Raw genomic sequence first — 25,023 nt, 5'->3', positions numbered from 1 at the left:
CGGGTAGGGATGTTGCAAGATCTAAAGTTTGGAACAGGGGTGAGAAAAGCAAAGGTTTGGAGGAATTTAAAGAGAAGGACTGAATTTCTTGGGTGCCCACTTTATGCCATCACAATCCAGCTATTTCATAGAGCAGTCCTCTGAGAGAGGAATCTTTATCTTTATTCTACAAATAGGTCTCAGAACGATTAAGAAACATGCTCAAAGTCACACAGCTAAGTGGCACAGATTAGATTCTGCCTCGTGTTTATGTGCTTCTGAAATTCATGCTCCTTCCTCTATATAATATCACCATTCAAAAACATGTCATGTAAAAGGAGCAAAGTACTGATACATGCTAAAATATGAATGAACATTCAAAAGAGTATGGTAACTGAAAAAATCCAGTTACAAAATACCACATATTATGTGATCCCATTTATATGGAATGCCCAGAAAAAGCAAATCTGTAGAGACAGAATACAGATTAGAAGTTGCCTGGGGCTGGAGATGGGAACAGATAGTACAGAGGAACTCAAGGAATCTTTCTGGGGTGATGGAATTGTTCCCAAATCAACTGTGGTGATGGTTGTACAACTCTGTATATGTACGAAAAATTATCGAATTGCACACTAAAAATGAGTGAATGTTATGGTATGTGAAGTATACCTCAATTTTTTTTTAAAGGTATTATCACCACCACTTTGGTTAACATTCCGTCTTTTGTTGGTTTTATTCTTTCTACATATGAAACTTTTAATGAAGAGGTATATGAGCAATAGGGATAAATGTGTATGAATTCATCAAGATGCCTGCCTCAGAGCTATCATCTAAGCACCAATCCTCTGTGTAGAAATACAAGTGGAGGAAAGACAGAACTTGTAAGTGAATTCACTTATTTTTTAAATCAGTTCAGACCAACCCTTCTTTGTCTACCAACTGGCTTTAAGGCCAGAGGAGGAAGATGGGGTTGAAAGTAGACAGGATAAAAGGAATATGAGGCAAGATAGAGAGAAAGAGAAAGAACAGTGACTTAAATCAAACAAATGTAAATACTACATCTCTTTCATCCCTAACCAATTGAAATCCTCAAGGAATAGTGGTGATCACAAGAGAAGAAAACTCAGACTGTGCTCTTCACTAACTGGTCTTGGGTAAGAAGGCCCATCTTCAACAACACTATCAAGACACTTGCTAAACTATGTTTAGATAGGCAGAGTTTGGGGCATAAGATCTGCCTCTGGTCAGATCCAGCTGGGCGAATCCAATGTCTCCTCTGACTGGCTTCATTTACCAAAGTTATTACACCTTTACAACTTTGATTCTTCCCTAGAAAAGAAAACTAAGACAGGCCTTAAAGTTCATTTGCAAAAGTGGTCCCCAAAGTTTTTTTGCAGCAAATCCTGCCTTCAGTCTAAATAAAGAGAGCCATATTTACATGAAGGTCAAAGCAGCACAGTTCTGCACTTCTTGGGCGGGGTGTGTGTTCTTCTGCGTACAAAACGGGAGTAAACAGCAGTCTGGGCCTTGTCTCCTGGGACTGCCTTTCTCAAATGATGTCTGAGACACCATCAGAGAAAACCTAGGGCTCCATGGTACTTTAGACTTGAGGATTCTGAGATTCAGAGGATTTAAGTGACTTTGGAGGCAGTCTGGTAGAGTGTATGTGAAGATATTGGAGTCAGACAGACTGGGACTGAATAGCATCATCAATGACCTTGATGAAATTACTTAACTTCTGAATCACAAACCCTTCATCTGTAAACTAGTTGTCAAGCCTGATCATAAGGCAGTTGAGAGAATTAAGTGACCTAGGTATGTGAATCAGGGACTGTGTGCCCAGCCTGTCCAAAGGCACTCTGCCAGCTGGAGGCTGCTCTAGACCGGAACCTAGGTCTCCTGGTCCTGGGTCTAGTGCTTGTTCCATCAACCATACTACCTCCTAAGAATGAACAGAGAAGCACGGCACACAAGATAGGGATGACTCAGAGGAGCTGACATCCTCCAGCGCATTCTGGGAGTTGGTGCTGCGGCTAGTATGCTGTGGTTAAGATTCCCTCTCCTGTGTTTCTTCTGTGGTGTATGGTTGGACCAAATCTTTCTCACACTGCTACCTTTAGTTAATGGTTGCTGAATAGAATCAAAGTGTAAAAGAGTTTACTCCAGATCTTAAAAATAAGGTTTTAGTATGATAACACGAGAGACAGGAGTGTGATGGGAAACAGCATTGACTCTAAATCAGAGTAGGCCTGAATAAAAGCCCGGCTTTACCACTACTAAGGTATTCATATCCAGATTCATGTCCAGATTGCATATGAATGTGATAAGTGGCAGTCTGGTACAGTGGTTAAGTACACAGACTTTGGGACTGGATAGGCAGTGCTTCACAAGTAGTGTAGAATTGGGCAAAGATATTACCTCTGTCTGCCTCAGTTTCTTAATCAATAAAATGGAGTTAAGAAATAATGGGACCAAATCGTATGATACTGTGAAGATCAAGTACATAGAAGACTGCCTAGTGTATAGTAAATGCTATAGTTGAGTGCAGGTTACTGTTAGTGTAATTACTGAGACGTTTAAAAAATTCAGATTATCAAGATATATTTATATTAAAAAGATATGAGTCCATCAAATATTTTTTAAATAAATATTTTGGCTAGAATAAATTTTTATTTACCTTAGTTTCTTAAATTATGTTCTGAGAAATTTTCTAGGTTGAAGGTTGAAGTTTCCCAGATGGCTATCAAAAGGCCTGTGTTTTTTTTTTTTTGTTTTTTTTTTTTTGAGAGTCTTACTCTGTCACCCTGGGTAGGGTGCTGTGGTGTCATAGCTCACAGCAGCCTCAAACTCTTGGGCTCAAGTGAACCCCCTGCCTCAGCCTCCTGAGTAGCTGAGCCTGCAGTCTCCCACTACAATACCTCGGTTAGTTTTTTGATTTTTAGTAGAGACAGGGTCTCACGCTTGCTCCTGAGCTCAAGCAATCCAACTGCCTTAGTCTCCCAGAGTGCTAGGATTACAGGCGTGAGCCACCATGCCTGGCCAAAAGGCCTGTTCTTGAAAACCTTAAAAATGATACAGAAATGTGAAGGTTCAAACGTAGTTGAGAAATTTTTTTTTTTTTGTATAAATTAGCCTAGATTCTTCATAAATCATACAAAATGTACAAAATCTTTTGGCCTAGTTCTCATATAGGCTGTGTGATGTTAGACAAGTCTGTTAAATTCCCTGCATATCTAAATGAGGTTGAATTGAAGGACTTCTCTGTCTCCTGGCTTCATTATTTCAGTAATCCACATTAATTCATACAGAATCACATAGATTTAGCTTACAGAATTGAGCTACGAAAAAATAAGCACCATTCAGGAAGTTTGATGATTGGGTTCCAGAAGGAAAGTCAGCATCTGAGCACAGTACGTTCACAAGAATCTTAGTTTCCTAATGAAACTAAGAAACGTCGCGTTCTGGAGCAACGTTTTGAATATCCTAGAGAGCTGCAGATTTTAGGGTTTCCCCTCCAGCAGTGGTTTTCCTGACCAGCAGGCCATGTTCCTTCAATCCCTCTGTCTCCTTCCCCTCCTTTCTGGGGAGTGGGGGGCGGGGATGGAGGTTGTTTATGACTTTGTTTCTATTTGATTATTTTTGCTCTGTTTTTTCAGTCCCACTTCTAGTTGGTTTCTTATCTGTACCCTTGTTTTGTTTGCTAGGAAGTTGGGAGGTAGAAAAGTGAGGAGAGGGAGAATAGAGAACACAGCTTAGTCAATACTTTGGCTGAGATAGCAGCAATGATGCTGTGCGGGGGTGGAATATGAAAGAAGAGCTTGGAGACCATGGATGCACGGTCCATGTTCTCTCTGGTCCACAGGATGGAGGAGGTATGACATAAGCAGTGACAGCCTATGCTGCCAGAACAAGAGAGCTGTGGTTAGCAGGTATGTCAGGCTACCCTCTTGGTCCTTTTCTTCCCTATTACAGGTGCTTTGCTTTAAAATTTTGAACTTTCACTGGTCAAATAGTGAAAGGCAATTACATCTATACCAAAAGAATATACTCTCCGTAAAGTGAACAGCGGAAGAACAATTCTGTATTAGTTCTCTAGGGCTGTCATTATAAAGTACCACAAAATGGTACTGGCTTACACAACAAAAATATATTGTCTCACGGTGCTGGGGATAAAAGTCTAAGTCAAGGTTTTAGTAGAGCTGGTTCCTTCTGAGGGATCCCAGGGAGAATCTGTTCCGTGTTTCTCCCCGAGCTTCTAGTGGTTTGCTGACAATCTTTTGTGTTCTTTGGCTTGGGAAAGCATTTGTCCTTCACCTTCACGTATTACTCTCCTTGTTTGTATGTCCACGTCCCAATTTCCCTTTTACAAGGACACCAGTCATAACGGATTACGGGCCCATGCTACTCCAGTGTGGCCTCACCCTAGTTTAACTAATTATATGTGCAATGACCCTATTTCTAAAAAAGGTCACATTCTGAGATACTGGGGCTTAGGACTTCAACATGTGAATTTGGATGGGACATAATTCAAACTATAACCAATTCCCTTGACCCATCTGCAGTAAAATGGACGCTCTGGGTTGTTTTGCCCAAAGTGGAAATAGGAAGTGGAGATGGAGTTTTGCCTAAAACTAAACCCTCTCTACACTTTCTTTTTTTTTCTTTTTACTTGGCTAGAGATTTCCAGCGAAAATGATAAATCCTGCTAGACAAATTCTAAAAGAACGGTAACATTCTCTACACTTTTACACATCCGTGTCCCAGGGCCCAATGTTTAACCATTTGCAAGATTTTAGGTCCTATTAGGGGTGGTTTGCGACCATGAAACAGAATGTTTTCTGTATAAAATGGATCGCTTATAAAGATACTGAGTCTCCTACATGGTTAACAATTTATTCAAACCAATCTAATTACTGGTATCTGAAGATGGAATGAAAACCAATGCAGGAGGGATTGTTGGGGAAAGTGAGGCACCTGGCCATCCACACCTAGGGCGTTCAGTTTCCCTGATGTGCCTTGGCAAACTGAGCAGGTGGTGGTACCTCAGTGGTGCTGATACTGTTGCTTAAGACCATTAGCATACTCTGGGACAAGTGACAAGTTACTAAATGGCACCAGATTTAAAAAGAGTGCTATTATTAGCAACTAAATGAAATGGGATGTGGAATTTAGACAAGTGTTCGCCCATTGCCTATTGAAGTTTAGCCTTTTTATGTTTTGAACAGATTTAATGACTTTCACCTTGTTAAAGTCTCATCAATAGATGTTCCAATTAGAGAGAAAATTCAATCTGAAATGAACTTTAGGAAAATTCATTGTCACGTTAATATTTATACTCCGAAGTGCAAGAGAGCAAGGCTCCGTTTCATTCATCTTTGCACCCTACGTGGCAAGCTCTGTGATGATAGGTCTTTTTTGTTCATTAAAGTTTACTTAGTATTTTAAAATCTATTCTTAAACTGTGTCTTCATACAGGCTTTACTAAGAATTGAGAGATTAGATTAGTTTATATTTTGTGACATTTTTATTACATCTTGTTTTCCTTTCTGTTTTATAACTCTAAAACCAATATGTGGGTTTTCAAATAACAGAAGACTGGAAGAGCATTCCTATGATCAGTGTCTAAGCCTAGCAAGCATCCTCAAACTTTTAAAACAGGGGGCCGGTTCACTGTACCTCAGACCATTGGAGGGCCGGATATAGTTTAAAAAAAAAAAACTATGAACAAATTCCTATGCACACTGCACATATCTTATTTTGAAGTAAAGAAACAAAACAGGAACAAATACAATCACACTGCCTCATGTGGCCCGCAGGCCGCAGTTTGAGGACCCCTGGAAGGCATAGGTGTTCCTTATTACAGCGGATCAGCAGGCAGTGTGTATTTTAGAATTACTCATAAAGTAATTATGTTTAATTAGGGTTATTTAATAAAATATTACCATAACATCTCTCTGCTTGGTGGCTTTACATTGAATAGTTAAATAATCATTTACCATGGAGATCAGCATTTTAGAACAGGTTCTATAAACTTCTCATGGTAGAAAGATATCTATATAAAGCAAAGCTCCAGAGCAATGATGATACTGCCTGTTTATTTATTTCCTTTGCTTTAGGAGACATGGCTAAGGGAAAAAAAAAGGAAAGCTCCACGAGAAACATTTGCTTGCCAGTAGACATGCATATATATACATGCGTAAATGTATACATATGTACACATACATAAATCCTAAACTTATTTGTGAATCGACTCTTATCAAGATAAAGCATTTGAGCCTTTAAATAGAACCAATTTAGCAAATAAATGTTTCTGACCTAATGGGAGACTCTAGATACAATCAGGTTAATAAAAATCAATTTAACATTAGCAGCTGTAGATACATACTAAATTAATAATCCACACCAGTCTGAGCTGGAGCAAACGGGGGAAATACTAACGGGAGATAAGCCAAACCCCTCCAGTACACTACTTTCCAGTCACTGAGAACATCTTGAAGTCCCCCACCCCATATCCCATCAGGCGGTGATCAGTCCTGCCGTGGTTTATCTTTTTCAGTGTCTATTGTGTCTCCTCTTTTTTTCTCATTTATGTGCTTCCCCCTTAGTTCCCAAATGTATCCCTTCAGGCCATCAGCTATTGTAGTCCCTCCCAAACCGGCTTCCTGCCTTCAATCTCTCTCCGCCTCGTCTTCAGTTTATTCACTAGATTCAGACTAATCCTCCTAAAACACTCCTCTGATCTTGTCACTTCTTTATTTTAAAACTTTCAAAGATTCCCTGTTGCCTAAAGCAAAGTTTCTTCAAATAGACTGCCTGTATCAGGATCGCCTGAGTGGGATGTCCTTAGACCTAAAGAATTGAAACCTCTTGGGAAGTGAGGCCTGGAAATCCACATTTTTAACAAGCACCATTACATCCCTTGAGAGATTCTTGAACATGCGACAAATGGGCCTATTGGCCTAAAACAGTGATTCTCAACCTGAGCTACACATGGCAGTCTCCTGGGAAGCTTAAACATTTGCTGATGCTTGAGTTTATTCCCTAGCGTTTCTGATTTAATTGGTCTGGGACACAGCCTGGGTATTGGGATATTTTTTAAAGCTTCCCCAGTGAGCATCTGTATCAAAAAGGATTATATCTGGCTATATTTAACACAAAATGAAAGTAGCAGTCACTTACAGACACCAGGGTTTATTCTCACCCAGAAAAAAAAATGCCCTAGAATGGGCAATTCAGAACTGGTGGGGTGGCTCCGTGAAACCATGGCCTGTCACCCATTCTTAGGTTGTGGGTTCCATCCTCAACCTCACTTAAAGATGCAAGATTAGCAAAGGAGCTCAGCCATCATTCCAGGTGCCAGGTTAGGGGAAGGGGAAAAGGCCACCCTGCCCAGTGAGGTCAGCTCTCAGTTCCAAACAAAACTTCTTCCAGAACTGCAAGGCATAGTCACACCTAAATGCAAGCAAGCCTGGGGAATGTATTTTTTTCCTTATTACCACATTAAATAAAATGAATGCTTTATTACTAAAAGAAAGGCTGAGAATGGGTATTGGAAAACAACTAAAGATCTCTGTCATGCTACCAACCGATCTTCCTGGACTTAGCTTTTACAGCTTAACTTTTAAATGCTCCACTTCCTCAAACTGCTCTACTTTTTTATTCTTTAAATGTGTATAAGAGGATACTCTGTCCTGTTACTCTGCTGTATGGTTTCTACATGTGAAGGAAGACATACTCGTTAGCCAGTGAAAGAAATAATTTACTCTCCTAAATGTCAAGGGCTTACTTGTAGTCTCATCATAATCTTCCATGCTCCTCACATTGAAAACTGGAATAGAGGGAAGGATCCCAAAAGAATTAAGTAAAAGATTTTACTGCTTTTAAACTGACTCATGGAAAAGATATGAAGTTCAGAAATCACTTGGGAGGGAAGGAAGTTAGGAGAGGTGACTTTGAACGGCATAAGTATAATTTTCACAAGACAGGATGTGAAATGGGATAGAGCCTGCAAGGAATATAAGTAATGACACTCAAGACATCAATTTTTTAAAAATCCACCTCAGATTGCGTGGAACTCTCTTTAAAAAATTAAATCCTGTACTCAATACCAATATGAAAACAGTAGACTGAACAAATACCCACACAAGAGAAAAATATAATGAAACTCAAGTAGGGAGAGGGGAGAGAAGGGAGGAAGAGGATTGGTGTGCTCTCAATAGGTACAGCAGAAGGGAATATAGCACACCTCCTGGGGGAGGGGCGCAACTACAACTTGGACTCTACCTAACAAACCCCAACAATGTAACCTAATTGTACCCCCATATTAATCTAAAATTTTTTAAAAAGTAGATGGGAAAACTAAAGCTCTGACATGCTAAATGTTTCATATTCAAAAAAATAATTAAATATAAACTTAGTGCTGAGATGTCAAAAAAATGAAACCTTTAAATAAAGCAAAGAAAATTTTTCATTAGGGAGTTAAAATCTGATGAGCTATTATGAAAAAAGGGTGAGATGGGGAGTTTTCTGGATATGGGGATAAACTGCAAGATGATCTATGGTCAAGATTATAATGAGCTCATTAAGGGAAATTGAACTTGAAACTCATTATCCCATATAAACAAGCTTATATATAGCAGTTAGGTCATAAACAGTATTTAACCATAATTCCCTGAATTATAAATCTTTTCAATATATATGACAGTATTATCTATGGAAAAATATATTCACGGCTGGGCATGGTGGCTCACGCCTGTAATCCCAGCACTCTGGGAGGCCCAGGTGGGCAGATTGCTTGAGCTCAGGAGTTCAAGACCAGCCTGAGCAAAAGCGAGACCCTGTCTCTAAAAAATAGCCGGGCATTGTTGCAGGCACCCGTAGTCCCAGCTACTCGGGAAGCTGAAGCAAGAGAATAACTTGAACCTAAGAGTTTGAGGTTGCTGTGAGCTATGATGCCATAGCACTCAACCCCAGGGCGACTGAGTGAGATTCTGTCTTTAAAAAAAAAAGAAGGGCGGTGCCTGTGGCTCAAAGGAATAAGGCACTGGCCCCATATGTTGTAGGTGGTGGGTTTAAACCCAGCCCCAGCCAAAAACTACAAAAATAAATAAATAAATAAATAAAATAAAATAAAAAGAAAGAAAGAAAGAGAGAAAGAGAGGGAAGGAAGGAAGGAAGGAAATGTACTCATGTGTTTTTCTAGAACACTAGAACCTATTCATAGTGTTCTTCTAGATATTGGAGACAGAATAGCTCTGAATAAAATAGTGTGTATTGGGTGGGGGTGTGATTAAGAAGAAACAAGTAAAAAGGGAGCATTTCAGATAGTGATGATTGCAGTGGAGAAAATGAAACAGGATAACATTAATGAAGAATAATGTATACAGTGTGGGTAGTTATTTTCAGTTAGGGTGGTCAGAAAGACCCCTCTGAAAATGTGATGTTCTAATTTGGCGTCTTACTTTGAGAAGGAACCAGCTGTGTGATGATTTGAGAGAAAAGCATTTCAGACAGAGGCAGCAGCAAGTGTAAAGGTCTTAAGAATGAACCAAACTTGGCGTGTCTGAGGAAAAGACTGAAGACTAAATGATCAGTTTGGAATTCTCTTCAGCTGCAATAAAATGGACCAGATATGTGTATCAGTGACTTAAACACGTAAGAATTTGTTTTTCTCTCATCATTAAACACCCAGGGGTAAGGGGTGACAAGCATTGGTTTATGATTCAAGAATATCACGACTGAGATTTCTATAATTCTCCAAGCCTTTTCCTCAAGGTCTCAAGAAGGCTGCTATAGCTCCAGAAACTGTGCCCATGTTTTCGGCAAGTAGGAAGAGCAGGGAGCAAAGACATAGCCAATGAAGCGACTTTCTCAGAAGCCTTACACTGCACCCTGCTTGAGTGTCTTCTTGACCAGAATTATGTCATGTGGCTTCTCTGGCTGTAAATCTTACATCTGATTTACATACATCTCTCTCCCTATCAGCTATCTAGTGAGAACAAAAATATCCTAATCTGTAAGCCAAAGTGATACTTTCTGAGGCCTCAGACAAGATCTTTAGCAAGACTGGGGAGACAGGCCAAGTATGTAGCTTGGGTATGAGAAGTGAGGAAAGGGGTGCTGGACTGGGAGAAAGAAGCGAAAGGCGATCTGTCAGCATCTACCTCTCTTTCCTGGCTGTTTCTTTCATAGTTCATTTGTTTCTTCATTTATTCACTAAACGTCAGACACTCTATGGGCCAGACATTGTGCTAGGCTCCAGAAGTATAAAGGTGAATAAACATAGCCCAGGAGCTTATCACCCAGCATCTATATAGACATGGACACGTAAACAAATCATTCAGAACAATGTGATCAACGCTGCAATGGAAGTGGGCAGAGGACAGGGTAGAGGCTTAAGGGAAGCAGCAATGAGCCATGGTCGAGCAGGTGTAGCCAGGGGAAAAGACTGCAGAAAGGGAGTAAGGCCACTAGGGACGAGCTTTGACGAATAGCGGCCATGACCTTTCTCTTTTATTTGTGTAGCCTTGTGCCTCCTGCCCTAAGTAAACCTCAGGGGACACAGTTTGTCTCTCTTAAACCCATGGTTAAACCAGTAAGGGCTAAGAACCTACTCTGTGCTATACCCTTTGTACGTATTACTTCATGACTAAATCAGTTCATCTGAAATAATATTTACCTACAACCCAGTGAGATGATGTTTTTAAAAACTGTCATGTTGGCTGAGAAGTGCGTTTACCTGCAAGTAACAGAGAGCAGCCTGTTCACAGAGCTAACCCATAGGTGGGAGCTGAGATTATTTCACCAGTTCAAAGAGGCAGGACTGAGGTCCTCATAATTCTTGACTTTTCCTTGCAGTTCCAAGATGGTGCTCCTATCCAGAGCAAAGGAGGCTCCAGGGCTGTCTTGGATTTTAGGTGAAGCTCACTTGGGAGCTTTCTAGACACCCAAAATGCTAAGTAATTTTTAAGTTCTCATTCTGTAATAAACTGGGGTTCTGAAAAGTTGGGGTATTTGGTTAAGATATCTGGTGGGATGGGTTCGAACACTGGTCTGTGGTACTAGAGTCTTTATTCTTGCTATCACCCTAGGCTGTTTTCTCAAATGGACCCTCCCTTTCTTGGATTGGTCCCAAGAGTGGCTTTTCTTCCCTTCTTCTGCCACAAATTATTATTTCTACTCAGTCTCTCTCCTCCCCCAGACACATTCAGAACAAGGGTCCCTTTAGCTAGCATAGAGCTGAATTGAGGGTTTTTAAGGTTTCCTCAGCTGCCAAGAAGAGGAAAAGTGACAGGAAGGAAAAAATAACAAAATTATGGCTTTGCTGAAGCCATCAGTGGATCACAAATGGATCTTGGCTCTGCATTCTTGAGGCCTCAGCACTTTTCCCTAGACCCTGAATTTTTCAGACTTTCTTCCCGTATAACACGTCTATTCAAATTCCTCCATCCTCAGGCACCTTCTTTCTTGGTGGTTTCATTATGCAAGTCTTAGAAATAACACTGTGGGATCAGACTTCGACCCAGGTCTAGGTGGGCTGAATGCTGGGTGTCTATTTCCAAAACTGGCCTACTTTTGCCCAGAGAAGGACATTTTAACAGGAGCAGAACACTCCATCATCATAATGACATTGGCCACTCAGCTCCACTCCAGGGCACCAGTGAGCACAGGACTGAGGCTGGGAATGGTACCAAGTGCCAGAGAGATTCAAAGGAGAGACAGCTTCCCACTGGGTGACAGGGGCACTCATAAGAAAGTAACACTGAGGCTGGTTGAAAAGATGGGAAGAACTCATAGCAAATGAGTTTGGGAAGAGATTGTCAGGCCAATCTCAAAAACACTACTTCTTAAAATACTAAAATCCCTTGTCAATAAACCCACAAGAGCTCCTGCTCTCCCAGCAAATGGAGTTTAAAATCATAACGGTAATTATCTAAATTGCCTCCCTCATGGGATTCTAGTTTTCAGCCCAAATGACTGATTGTTAGAGCTTCAGGCTGTGAGGTTTAGACTCTTTTTATTCCCTTAGAGGGTCTAATTTTGAAGTGTTCATTTTGGCTTGGAATTCTTATTTTCATTCTTGCCTCATTGAACTGAGGAAATATGTGAACCTGATGGGTTTTCTCTCTCAGATATTCATTACCTGTAAACAGATAATTTCTCATTTTTCATCTTCAATATCATATTTCTATCTTTCCATTATCATGAACATTTCTGTTTGTTTTAGGATTCAAGAAGAAATCATCTTCTTTTATGCTTACTAAAAAATTTCTGATGTATTTTAGGTAGAAAAAGAAATTTATTCCTAAAACGGTCCCTAATATATAAGAAGCACTTAACGTCTCTTGAATTGCACACCACAAAAACTTTGGGTTTTGTGTCATTCTTTCTGTTAAAAAAAAAAAAAATTTATTCTACTCCTGACTGCCCTATCCTGCTATAATGAAAAGCAGGTCGGGAGGGGAGAATACTTTTCCTTGGATTAAGAAATGAGTAACTGGAAAGCAATCACCTTAATATGCTTACTCCTGTTCTTACTAGCACTTTTACCCACTTGCACAAAGATCTATTTGTTTTGGTGTTGTGATAATCCTCGTCTGAGTCTTGCTGAAAGGTCATGACCAGTGGGGAAAGACCTTCCCAATGAGGATCACAACAGACTCTTCATCTTCAAGTGAACTAGAGGAGGCAAATATCAATGGTCAGAATCTTTCTGTGACTGTGATTTTGGAATGCCTAGTTTGAGTGAGTACAGCTTTCCCCTTCATGGGAGAGAGAAGATTGTACTCTATAGAAGGGTGAATGGGAGGTCTCTTCCCAGCTGGGTCAGTTCCCTTGACCACAGCAGATGGTCAAAAGCCCCAGAATGCAGCATTTTCAAAGAGTATAGCTGTGGGGAGGTCTCCTGTGGCCATCTGAGAAGCCTTTGTACACAGCAAGAGGTGAAAATTGAAGTAGCCCCTGACAGTCAGCACACAGGAGTCAGAACATCATTCAACCCTGGCCTAACTACAGGGGGAAGAATGTGATTCAAAGGAGACTGCTATATCTTCCAAGCTGGGTGACTCCCAAGAACATTTTTCCGCCATAAGCCACATTTTCTTACTATCTGAAGTTGAGCTCGAATGGCTGCATCTGTTTGAGTACTGTATCATCGTTGAATAATAAGGAAACTGCTCAGATTATTTTGGTCCACAGCATGCGCCATAATGCAGAATCACTCAGCAAATGTTCCTTCCATAAAACAAGCCATATCAACTGTTTTTATATTCATAGATTCAATCTTTTTGTTTTCTGAGGATGAAATATGTTTTAAGCTTCCAAGTGTGTTGACTCAGAGTGGTTTAAATTATTCTCTAAATTTTAGTATTAGATTATTGTACAGATGCCATTGTAGATCTAATGTGAAAATGTGAAGTAAGTTCAGATACCCGTTTAGGTGTGATTGTTCCAAAAGAAATGTGATCACAGTTCATTCTGGGAAAGTGGCTTCACACTTCACCATTATAAAGGCATTCTCCAACTTCTGAAAAGGAAATTCTGTGGGATGTGAGGGGGAAAGAGGCAGGGAAAGAGAATGATTCATCTGGAAAAGAGGAAAGAAAATAGGGAAGGAGGGTGCGTTGGTTCTTTGCAGACTCTGCTGACTAAGGAGTGGATACTGCAAGACATAGATAAAGGGATGAAGTTGAAGGAAAATAAAGGGTTCTCGCAAGTTGCAGAGTTAGTGTTGGGAGGCAGCCTGCAATTCCAGGTCTCTAAACTCAGGTCCAACAGGGGCCCACATAGGCAAACTGACAAGGTGAAGTGGACTAGGTGGGTGTTGGGAGTGAGGTGCATATATCCTGAATCTGAAGCAGGCAGCTGCCACCAGGCTTCACTGATTGCTGATTCCCCATGGGAAAACATATGCCAAACGTGACAATTTTTGTGTTGTTTTTTTTTCTTAAGAGAATCCAGGAATTCACATTTGTGTGTGAAATGTCACGATTTTTATATGTTGGCCAACAGAAAAAGTCTGAGACTAAAAGTGGCCCTTAGCCATTGTTGTCTACCTCTGTTAATTATCACCTGCTTGTTCACTCAGATGAGTTGCAGATTGTTAGATGTGAATAATTAGTTAGATGCCTGGCTGTTTTATCACTCTGAGTTTGGAATCGTACCTGTGACCTTTATCACCTTCTTAATCTCTTTGTTGCTTTCAGAATGGCACCCATGACCCCTGGGGAGTGTTAAAACTTGTCAATACCTGCCACCTTGATAAAAATAAAAACCTTCCAAATATAGAAAAAAAGGGAAATATGTTTGGCTTTGAATTATTAGTCAGTGAAGCCCAAATATATTTAATTAGCCTTAGGAACATGTTAAACATTTCTGGAATTGAACATAAATGATAATATTTGTACACATGTTCTAAAGTCAAATTGCTTAAAAGACCCTCTCTTTTGCCAAGAAGACAAATGCAAATTATCATATAACCCACATAATATACCTTGCATCAAACAGGAGCCATTAATCTTATTCTGATCAAGATAAATAGCCTGTCAGGTACAGAACAGAGTCCAAGGTCCACATGCATATTGTATATTGGCCATACATGTTTTACCTCATCTAAATGAGATCCTATGGGGGAAGAAATTTTTTAACCTGATTTCTTATTATTTATATGATTTAAATAGCTGATAGGATTTAACTGAAAGAGAACTTTGCACAAAATACTGACCAATGTCAATCTACACACAAGAATTATGGACATTTCTAGATGGCTATTTCTGAATTCCTAGCAGAGTTCATTCTATGGTTTATCTTTTCAGCCTGTAAGTGCAAGACCTACAGCAAACATTGCCTTTCTAATACCTGATTTTTCCTTATTTTAACACTCAAGGTTTAACGTAGCCCAGTAGATCATCTATTCTTCTCTTGCCCTTCCATCTGCTTTCCCCTCCCCACTCCCACAAAGTAGTCCTATAAAATGAGACTAAAGTGAAGGGTTTTAGAGTTAGCAAGGCAGGTATGTTACCTTCAGAGGAAAATAGGAAAGAGAAGAAATCTGTGCATTTGGAGGGAAGCTGGATCAAATGACTGACCTGCAAGTTCATGAAAACTCAGCTCCAGGAATTCTATGATAATCTAACCTTTCTTAATGGCTCCTTCCAGTTATAGATGTAACGTTGGCATTTTAAACATCAGTATTATATTGCGGTTTATACTGAGGTTTATACTGAGGTTTTTGAGGTGCATAGGCCCACCCCCAGTAGTAAGCTTTCAGGTTCTTTAAAAATAGTCCCCAAAGAGATAGTGCACATGAGCCCACCAATCTGTCTACAGGCATGAGCATCACACAGCAACTTCTACCCTGCTGTCTTGAGGTGCTCTGGAAGCCCTCCCGTCCCCAGAGTGGCAGAGTGCTGCTGGGTTCCATGATGCAGTGGGAGAATGCCCTCCATGCCAACTATGCCATACTTGGTGAGTTGGGGTTTGACAAAGCCGTGCTTATAAACTGTTGATGTATTTCTCCCTCTACTCCTTCTATTCACAGAAGTTTGAGTTTGTCCTACGGTCTAGGTGATAAACAGTCACCATTTAACTCACCACAATCTTCTCCTTCTTCCAGGGATAGAAGAGATTCCCCCAAGATATCCATGGATGCAAACACCAGTGATGGTAGAGGTGGGAATGGGATGGTGAAAGAGCAAGAGATAAGGGAGGGGTCCTTGACATGGGAGCATTGCCACGCTAGCTCAGCAGTCCAAGCCAAATTAATGTCTAGAAGAACAGCTATTGGGGCTACACTCATTCCCAGGTGTTCTCACGAAGTCCCCTTACCCTCCTTCCCATTGCAGGAATTGTTTGGGCTTCCAGCTTTGGAGCTAAGAGGGTGCCATATTAGCCCTGATTTCTTAGAATTAGGCCCCTGAGAGACATACATAATCCTTTACTGATAAATAGAATCCACCATGATATGGATATTCTAGTGCTTTATAGATGCAAAGTGAGTCCACAAATAGTATGCATTTAATCCTTTCTACACCTCTTAGAGTTGAGAATTCTTATCCCTATTTTACATATGAAGAGACTGAAGCTCTGAGAGGTGAGATGATTCCCCAGCCACACAACCTGGGAACAATAGAGTTGGGATGAGAAGCCAGGTGTCCTGACTTGTACCCACATCCTCGCTCTCTTCAGCACAGGTATCCCTCTCCAATCATCGTGCTGTTTGTCTAAAGAATTTCTGAGTAAAAAGAGCTGAGACCAAGCAGATTCTTTTCTCTTTTGTAAACAGACACTCATTTCCTCCACGTTTATCCCCTCATTTACCTTAAGGAACTGTTCTGATGTGTGTACAGATCTGATGAATCCAAATCACTGAGAGGCACCAAGGAGTTCCCAAGAGCAAACCCACCATAAGAGAGAAGACGTCTAGCACTTTGCTATGGTTTCTAAGAGATTGGTGCTCAGGGTATAACATAGCCCCTGAACTTTTCCCAACTGGGATCCTGGAGTAGAACCTGTAGGTATGAATTGAACATTAAATCCCTAAACCCTAGAGCAGGGGTCCTCAAACTTTTTAAACAGGGGGCCAGTTCACTGTCCCTCAGACCGTTGGAGGGCTGGACTACAGTTTAAAAAAAAAAAAAACTATGAACAAATTCCTATGCACACTGCACATATCTTATTTTGAAGTAAAAAAACAAAATAGGAACAAATACAATTGCACTGCCTCATGTGGCAGGCCGCAGTTTGAGGACCCCTGCTAGAGCTTTGCTGTCCAATTAACTTGGTCTCCAGACACATCTCCAAACAAATGGAAGACATAGCAAGCAGTCTCTTTCCAACTGACAGTCTCTGGCTTGGAAAAGTGGTGGGTGAGCTCCATTTTCCATAGCCTCAGGGTACAATTGATTTCTAACTCCACTGCAACAAGAAAGGCAGGATGGCCAGGTTCTCCCACTGGCAACTGGGTAGGACAGTTGGGACTGGGCAGCAGATGCTTAGACCACCTTACAATGGCGGTGAGCAACTACTTGCACAATTTAGACACCTACCAGAATTTTACAGAGCTATAACGCTGGAGTTCCTGGAGATGCCAGAAGAGGTTGGCTACAGCCCAGTGGCTGGGGGCTCAGAGCCACTGAGATCTGCAGCTAATGCTGAAGGGCTTTGTAGCAATGAGGGCAATTGGAAAAAGCCTAAGCCACTCCAATTCCCTCAAGCTGCAGCTCCTCTTTTGCTCTCTAGCCCTTGCCTCGTACCAGCTCTAAAGCAAACATCCAGAGCTCTCTAAAACCTGAGCAGTTATGGGAATACACTCTTGTCTTCTGATGTATTCTTCCAAATACACACTTGAAACCTCCCTTTCAAGGCCAAAACCCCACAAAAATTGACTGGAAAGTTACCATAGTAAGAAACTCAAGTGTAGTTAGTTCAAGAAAAACTAACTATAGGGCGGCGCCTGTGGCTTAGTCGGTAAGGCGCCGGCCCCATATACCGAGGGTGGCGGGTTCAAACCCGGCCCCGGCCAAACTGCAACCAAAAAATAGCCGGGCGTTGTGGCGGGCGCCTGTAGTCCCAGCTGCTCGAGAGGCTGACGCAAGAGAATCGCTGAAGCCCAGGAGTTGGAGGTTGCTGTGAGCTGTGTGATGCCATGGCTACCGAGGGCCATAAAGTGAGACTCTGTCTGTACAAAAAAAGAAAGAAAAACTAACTATAGGATTTTTTTTGTTACTATTTCATTTATTTATTTTCTTTTTTAGAGACAGAGTCTCACTTTATCGCCCTCAGTAGAGTGCTGTGGCATCACAGCTCACAGCAACTGGGCTATTTTTTGTTGCAGTTTGGCTGGGACCAGGTTCTAACTGGCCACCCTCAGTATATGGGGCCAGGGCCCTACTCACTGAGCCACGGGCATCGCCCCTAACTGTAGGATGTTGAGAGGTTCTGCCATTCTTTCTTTAACTTGCAAATGCTAATGCCGAGAGCATCCCAGGACAGCTCTCTTTCAGGTTGGAACTCCAGGTGGTGCACAGCAGTGGTTCTTAACCCTGCAGCACACTAAACCCCTCAGGGGAGTTTTTAAAATTACTGATACCTGGGCTCCATCAGATCAATTAAATCAGAATGTCTGGGGTGAGGTAAGGATGTAATTTTTTTTTTTCTAAATCTCTGCAGGTGACTTAAGAACCTCCAATGGGGGCTGAGCACCACTAGTAAGGAGGAAAGAGGCCCCGACTGGCAATCACAAGATTTTGTTTGGAGTTTCTGCCAAGCTTTTCTTTTATTTATTTATTTATTTATTTATTTATTCCTGCCAAGCTTTTCATGTGGGTAATTTCGATCAATTCCCTGATCACTCTGGCTGTAGTTTTCATATCATTTCTAAGTGTCCTTTAGGCTGCAAAAAATGTGTATATACATTACCGCATTGCTTATAACAGTGAAAAAATGAGGAATGCTCCGAATATGCAATTAATAAAATAAATAACATACACCCCGGTGCTAGAATATTGTGCAAGCCTTTAAAATATGGTTAAGCAAAACAGCAGATTATAAAACAATTTTACTCTGTAACCAAATGGCAAAATTACATGGAAATGTATAGAATTGCAATGATACACACCAAAATCCTTACAAATATTCCTTTCTTGGTAAGTGACTTCAAGTTAACATATCTGCCTTTCCTAAATGTTCAGTATTAAAGATTAAGGGGGCGGGGAATCTATTCATACATGTCAAGCCTTGAATAGAAATCTTAAATACAATTGTGGAGAAAAAAAAATCTCAAAAACATTTATATGTCTAGGTGGACAGTGTTAGCCTTTCTATTTATTATATCAGGCAGCTCTGTGCAAAAACCTGCTACTTTGTCCTCTAGTTTTCCTATAAAACACACACCTTAGACCTCCTTCATTTTCCTGATTCAGAGACTAAAGATGTAGGGAAGACTGAGAAGGCATTTCTCCTGCAGTGTTCGTTCTGGGTCCTGGTGGGGCTGCCCTCGTTTCACTGGAGAGAATAATGAGAGAGGAAGCAAGAGTGAGAAAGTCAGGAGGCCAGGGAGCCCAGGAGAGAAGGCTCTTGATCTCTTTTTCCTCCCTATAGCATCCAGTCATATTTTTTGCCTGGTCTGTTGGTAGTTATGAAGATGAAATGAAAGACATCAGTGAACAGGATTAGGACCCATTTAGGCACACAATTGCTCAGTAAAGTTCTGTTCCCTCACATACCGCCTAAAAGCTACTTGACATAACAGCTCCTTAACAAACCTCAGAGAATTATCCCCTGCAAGCCTCAGTTTCCACCTTTGAAAAAGGGAGGATAACATTAGTACCAGCTTCACTGGGTTTCTGTGTAAAACACTAAACAAAACATCAAACATATAGTAAGTGTTCAATAGGGACCAGCTTGCGTTATTGCTGCATAGTCCAATATTCCTTAACCAAAAGTACTTGCATTGGCATCTTTCATTATAATCCAGAAATAGAGAATTGTACAAACTTGTAGCTGATGACTTTAAACATTGGGGGTGCAAAGGAAAATAATAGTTTGGGAGATTATATTTTGATTAGAAAAATGAATTTTTTCAGTACTAAAAAAAAAAGATTTCGATTGTTCAAAAATAGCACCTCTGGGGTTTAACACCGAGAATAGAATATTTCATTTCAGAAAGAATGCCTTAGGGAAATGATCAAGGCAATTACACTAGAAAATGACTTTGGGTTTAAGGCAAGTATTTTTCTGTTATAAAAGTGATTAGGCCTTTAAAAATGTTTTCACAATGGCATGATATGTAATGAAGATATCTTGACTTTGTTGTCAGGCTTAAGGTTCAAGAGAACCAGAAGTAGACAAAGGAATGACAGTAAAGAAACTCTCAGATATTATTTCCATTCACAGGTTTTGCTGAAATAAACAGGTTATGAGAACAACTGTGTGGTCCCAAATTTATGATGCCCATTGGGAACACTTGGGAAAATTCAATAAATGCCAGTGCCTGGGGGCCACCCTCTGAGGTTCTGATTTACTTGGTATGGTACATGGACTGGGCTCCAGAATTTTTTTAACATCCCCAGGTGATTCTGATGTGCAGACAAGTTTAAGAACAAAATAGATGGGAGATGCACTTGAACAAGGATGGGCCCCCCAAAGGGATGTTTCCTTCCTCTTTCATTCAAGGCTACTGACCAGAGTCCAGACTGTACTCCTTGCTATGCAAGCAACATGCCACCTCCCATATTCTGCCTCTCTGCCTCAGTTTTTACAATCTTCCTGTAGCTGTATACCTGTATACACACAACCAGAAAAGTTCCATTATGGCTATTTAAGAGCCTCCCTGGGCAGGACTTTGATTTTAAACCAGGAAAACATATTTTAATCACATTGACTTCAGATAGAATCAACGTATTTGGAGGGCAGCTTTGAAGGACCACCAGGCAAAAGAGCTGTGGTTTGAACAGCTCTCTGTGCATGTGCCTGTAAGTAAGAGACACTCCTACTTACAGATGGTCGGTTTGAGATGGTTGGCGCAAACATAAACTTCACTTTTGAATTGAGAAACAATGTCATCTACTCAGTTTTTCAACATAGTTTAAGCTTTATTGCTTACGTTAAAGTAATCGCATAAGGTCCTTTTCAAAACTAGAATTTGAAGCCAGAGTACTTCATCTTCTAGTCTCTATCTGAAAAAGAAACTAGGAAATATATAATGGATGTAGAGTGTGTGCAAAATGAGATTATACAGAAGAGATTTTGTTAGCCTGGAATGATAAAAATAGCTTCAAGATTTAAAAGTGCTTTCATGATAAAAATAATCTCACGTTGTCCTTGGAACATACCTGTGTGATATTTTTATTCTGTGTTGGAGGTGAGGAAATGAAGCCTCAGAGATTAAGTGTCTTGCCCAAGGCCACATAGTCAATAAATGGTAGGGTCAGTGCTTGAACTCATATCCTCCTGAATCAAAGCCCTACACTTACCACTGTGCCACAACTGGAAGAACACAAATAGTGTCTAAATGTGGCTCATATTTATTAGATAATTTGTAACATTTTGCCATTTTATTGATAACTGCCAGGATTAGGCGTAGCACTGTTATTGATCAGTAACTGAGGAGATGTGTCCATGAGGGTACTTTTTTTGCAAGCAAGAGAAGCCGGCTGTAGATATCTTAAGCAAATAGGAGAATTTAAGGATATGGAGGGATCCTACAAACAAATGGGGAAATGGGGAAGGGACTTGGAAAAGCGGACAGGAACCAAGGAGACTGACTAGGCTACATAAAAGAAACGGGCTGGCCAGGATGTCGTCTGAGCCAGTGTCAGGGCTGGATGCTGCCGCCCCAGATCAGCCCTAACCATCCCTTTCTCTTGAATCGCAGGCACACGCCAGCATCAATGTTCTGGTAGGAATGCCCAATTGCTCACGTGCAGCATTCTGACTGCAGGGATGGGGGAGACAGGCCATCCTCATTTCACTTCCCCATAGTGCACACTGTGCACCCTAAATGCAATCAATAACGGGGAATCTCTCTACAAGAAGAAGGGTTCAATGTTAGATGGCCAAAGAAATGTCTCCTGAAGAACCACGCTGATTTAAAAAAGATAGATCTATCTTCTTCTGTTTTTCTGCAGTATTAGAAAATCTCATAAGAGGCTTCCAAGGAAAACGGCAAGCTATTATAGAAAGAATACTTTATTCATTCTTTTAATTTAAAAAAATGGGTGTTTAATAACATAAAGTCATTGGAGACATCAGTCAATTCATGCACAGCCATTCTAGGCATGGAAACATGCTCTCTGTTCATTTGTTCATTCATTTGCTTGTTTAGCCTACATTTATTTTACACTTTTCTGTGTGCTGGGTACTGAGATTTGCAGTAGCTGGTCCTGGGGATACAAAAATAAACACTCATAGATCTTGGAAAAAAATTCCTTTTTGTCCTTGCATAATTTTGAATATGTATATGTTCTATGCAAGAATTAGCAATAATCTAATTTTAGGAATTTAGGTGATTTAGAGAACCCCTTTATTAATAACATTGGCATAACATTTACTAATATGTTTAGTCTGTTAAAATTTTTAATCATCTTGGAAATTCACCTGCTCTGTCCTTTAATTTCTACCTGCTAGAGTTCTCTCCCCACCCCCTTTCTCTCCCTCTTTCTCTCTTTGTTGCCATGTGCACACAAACACAACTAAAGAATAAAAATTGCTCATTGCTTATCAGAAAGTGCTGTTTTTAGAGAGAATCTTAGGTCCTGAAAGATTTTGTTTCATAAATCTTTTTGGCATGCTTACTGTCTTTCAGAAAACGAGAAGGAAGGAGCTCACAAAACACAGATTTATAAAGTTGGGCTAATTTAGGTGATGAAAACTGAACTCGAGCCATATATGGGAAGAGCTGAACAATGAATTAATGTTATCAGGGCTTACATCTTTTCTAAAAAGTGCAAACCCCACAATTTGTTGTAGTATCTTTCTTTTTTACCTGGAGCTGTACCTGGGCTATATCAGATTTCTGTTTTCATAAACCCAATCAGAAAGAGCTCCCTAGAACAATAAGACATAAATCTGTGAAGCATGGGGAGGCAGAATGGGCTTTTAAAAGAACATTTATTCTTAGGAGAAATTATGTAAATATCTTTTCGAGTGTCAATAACCTTTTGTTTCTAGAAGTTGACTATAGTAGCATCTATTTTTTTTTTTTAGGTATTTGAAAGACCATTTCCATTTAAAAACAATAAGTAAAAAGAAAAGTGATCTAGTTTCCTATTTCATAGAGAAAGTAAAAACATTGCTCAAATAACTCTCTATAAATAATGAAACAAAGTTTCTCTAAATTCTTAAGTTTCTCAGGGCTACTCTTACATTTAGTACCCACGTGAAATGGCCTGAGCCCCCATCCCGCATTCTTTGGGAAGTCTCATGTCCCCCATCCCACCTCCCCCATCACCACCATTGCCAGGCCATGCTGCGTTTGGGTACCAGGGTGCTTGGCCCACATCCACTGCTGAGTCAGGCTACACTGCAGCGTGAATCCCTGATGTTCCCACACTGTCCCCTCCATCAACAAACACACCCTGACTGAAATTCAGACTGCCACTCCTGTGCCTTTATTTCCCAGAGCTACTGCTCACACCAGGCCATCATTACCAGCCAACCTTCCCCGCTGCCCAAGCGACCTCTGGAAGCTAAGCCTGAGAACGCGTCCATCTGCAGATCTGGCTCAGGTGATAATCATATCAGTTTCTTGACTGAATCACATCTGCAGCCCCTTCCTTTCTTTCCTCTTGAGTAGACCATCACCCACCATCTGCATTCAGTTGTGTTCTCATTACTTCTGAAACGACACCAGACTTGTTGCTATCTGGCTGTACTAAACCTTCGAGAGACTGATGGAATTGGTGATACTGAGACTCCAGCCGGATGAGTTAGGACTTTTCTATCCTGCCTCTATTAATGACCAAGAAACTGTGAAAATCTCTAATACAACGTCTTAAGATAAATGGCTCTATTTTTCAGATTCCATAGGCTTTAGAAAATGTACTTCATGAGTTCTAAAAATATGCCCTAAAATAGGCATGCTTAATTTTGGCTGAATATTAGAATCTCCAGAAAAGTTTTAAACATCTTGATGTTTAGTCCAAAACCCACACCAATTACATGAGCATCTCTGAGGGTGGGACTCAAGCTCCTCTGTGATTCCAATGAACAACCAATGTTGAAAACCACTGCCTTGGAAAGCAGCAGGATGAGAATTAAGCATAAAGATTGTCACCTGGTATTTTTTTCTTCAATAAATGAAATTATGTACCTACAAAAGACCTGGATTTTAAGATTAATTCCACACCATTCAAAGCTTTATACCACTTAATATTTCGGTGCATTGAAGTATAGCTCTGTTAGAAGTTTGAAGGTGGCCAGGCACCACGGTGGCTCACGCTGTAATCCTATAATCCTAGCACTCTAGGAGTCCTAGGCGAGTGAATTGCCTGAGCTCAGGAGTTTGAAACCAGCCTGAGCAAGAGGAAAACCCGGTCTCTAAAAATAGCCAGGCGTTGTGGTGGGCTCCTATAGACGCAGCTACTCAGGAGGCTGAGGCAAAAGAATCTCTTGAGCCTAAGAGTTTGAGGTTGCTGTGAGCTATGATACTACAACACTCTATTGAGGGCAACAAGTGAGACTCAATCTCAAAAAAAAGAAAAAAAAAGAAGTTTGAAGGTGAACCCAATCTCTCCCTTTATCTATTTCTAAGCTACAATTATTCATTCAACAAATATTTATTGAGCACCCACTATGTGCCAGGCTGGGGGTTTGGGGGTGGGGGTGGGCAGGGGACCCCAGGAAATAAAGCAGACATGATTTTTCCTCATGGAATTTATACCCACCAGAGGAGACATATGATAAATAAGAAACAAATACATAAACAAAATAATTACAGAAGTAGAATGTGTATAAAGATTGTAATATAAAAGGTTAATGGGGGAGCCGGTGGGCTACCTCTCAGGGCGGGGGAAGGGGCAGCTGACGGAGGTAGCCAAGGGGAGTCATTTGAGGTGAGATCTGAACAGTAGAAGGATCCAGCCTAGTGAAGATCTGGGGCAGAGCATGCCAGGCAGAAGGAAGAGTGAGCACAAAGACCCCAAGGCAGGAAAAAACTTGGCCAGTTCCAGAACCTGACAGACTCGAGTGTGGGGAGAAGCAATGAGCAGGACAAGACAAGGTCAGGACGCAGTTAGCAGCCAGCCTGGCAAGGCCATGCCAGGTCACTGGGAAGGGCAAGACAAGGTCAGGATGCAGTTAGCAGCCAGCCTGGCAAGGCCATGCCAGATCACTGGGAGGAGGTGGATCTGATCTAAAGTGAAAAGTGAATAGCCATGGGAGGATGAGATTCATGTTTTTAAAATGTGTAAGAAAAGACCATCCTGGGCAAGGGAGGAATCAGTCGCCTGGTAGCATTGTTAGAAGTAAGGCCAGCAGGACTTGCAGATGGATTGAGGGTTGGAGCGGAAGTGAGGGGGACAAGGGAAAGGGAAAAGTCAAAAACAA

The 25,023-nt window shown here is 40.9% G+C and overlaps 1 protein-coding gene and 1 non-coding gene across 3 annotated transcripts in view; one reads left to right on the top strand and one right to left on the bottom strand.

Annotated features, from left to right (window-relative positions):
* Nucleotides 1-25,023, top strand: part of RGS7BP (regulator of G protein signaling 7 binding protein) — a 111,231-nt gene that overhangs the window by 5,769 nt on the left and 80,439 nt on the right. The gene's annotated exons all lie outside the window — the stretch shown is intronic.
* LOC128592920 (U7 small nuclear RNA) lies at nucleotides 4,654-4,715 on the bottom strand. Its single transcript, XR_008382134.1, has one exon. It is a non-coding gene; the product is annotated as a U7 small nuclear RNA (small nuclear RNA).

Source organism: Nycticebus coucang, chromosome 1 (genome assembly GCF_027406575.1).
Source record: "Nycticebus coucang isolate mNycCou1 chromosome 1, mNycCou1.pri, whole genome shotgun sequence".
NCBI classification, from domain to species: domain Eukaryota; kingdom Metazoa; phylum Chordata; class Mammalia; order Primates; family Lorisidae; genus Nycticebus; species Nycticebus coucang.
The sequence above is the reverse complement of the archived record's forward strand: the minus strand, read 5'-3'. Positions and strand labels throughout refer to the sequence as shown.